At 43.5% G+C, this 1,063-nt stretch overlaps 1 non-coding gene across 1 annotated transcript; it reads right to left on the bottom strand.

The window, feature by feature from the left end:
* Positions 1-511: 511 nt before the first annotated feature.
* LOC116759940 lies at positions 512-618 on the bottom strand. Its single transcript, XR_004351601.1, has one exon. It is a non-coding gene; the product is annotated as a U6 spliceosomal RNA (small nuclear RNA).
* Positions 619-1,063: the final 445 nt, after the last annotated feature.

The following is a 1,063-nucleotide window of genomic DNA, read 5'->3' as shown; positions in this document are numbered from 1 at the left end:
ACTCCGTAGTTTCTGCCTCAGTAGCACGATCCCCACCGCCGTGGTCTGTGATCGCTGTGTCTTGTGAGACTCTGCATCCCCCCCATAGCTTTTTTCAGCGTCCTTGGCATTTTGTGACTTCCTAACACTAGAGGAAATTTTTCTGTCAAAATGAGTGAGGCTCTTGGTACCTTCTAGACTTTCCCCACCTCCCAACACGTGAAACTTTCCACAACTTTCCCTGGCCTCTTCATCCTTCTCCTGGAGTCAGTTATTGTGGGTAGGACACAGCCGCTGAGATGTTTTATAAAGCCTCTGAGGGGCCTTCTGTAGTTCCTTCCCAGTCCATTTTAGTTAGACTATGTCACTGTGAAGCCATCAGCCCTTTTGTTTGAATTTTGTGCCTCTCCACCTGGCCTGCCTTTGGTGGAACCTGGATAGTACTGTCGCCCTCTTCCCACTCTCTGCCTCTGCATCCCTGGCGTTGGTTGTTTTCTGTGAAAACACCAGTGAACAGGTTCAGTATTTTTTCAAAAATACGGAACCCTTCACGAATTTGTGTGTCATCCTTGCGCAGGGACCACGCTAATCTTCTCTGTATCGTTCCAGTTTTAGTAAATGTGCTGCCGAAGCGAGCACCAGGTCCAGTTTTGAACTGACCCTGAGGAAATAGGTCAGGAACTGTGTGGGGAAGAGGGAGGGATGAGAACCACTGGAAAACTAAGAATAATTTTTTTTTCATTTTAACATTTTTTTATATTGGTAGTAAATGCAGTGGAAACAAAAAGAAAAAGAAAGGAAAAGAGGAAGGTAAGACAGGAGGAAGAAAGAAACGAGAGAGAAAAAAGATAACCCCAAACCGTACTTCCTGTGGTAAGGTATAACCAGGAAGCTTTATTTTAAACCCTGAAGAACTGTGGCACAGTTAAAACTGCAGGAACATCTAAAGCTGAATCATATAGCAACTGACTCTGCGTTTGAGGGAACCTAGGTATCTAAAGGCCAAAATGTATATTCCACGTTTCTATTTAATTGGACAAAATATATTTGAAATTTTTAACAAGCAATAATAATTACCCTGCTG

The sequence above is a fragment of the Phocoena sinus genome, chromosome 9 (assembly GCF_008692025.1).
Source record: "Phocoena sinus isolate mPhoSin1 chromosome 9, mPhoSin1.pri, whole genome shotgun sequence".
NCBI classification, from domain to species: domain Eukaryota; kingdom Metazoa; phylum Chordata; class Mammalia; order Artiodactyla; family Phocoenidae; genus Phocoena; species Phocoena sinus.
Note: the sequence above shows the minus strand (reverse complement) of the source record. Positions and strands in the feature narration are given on the sequence as shown.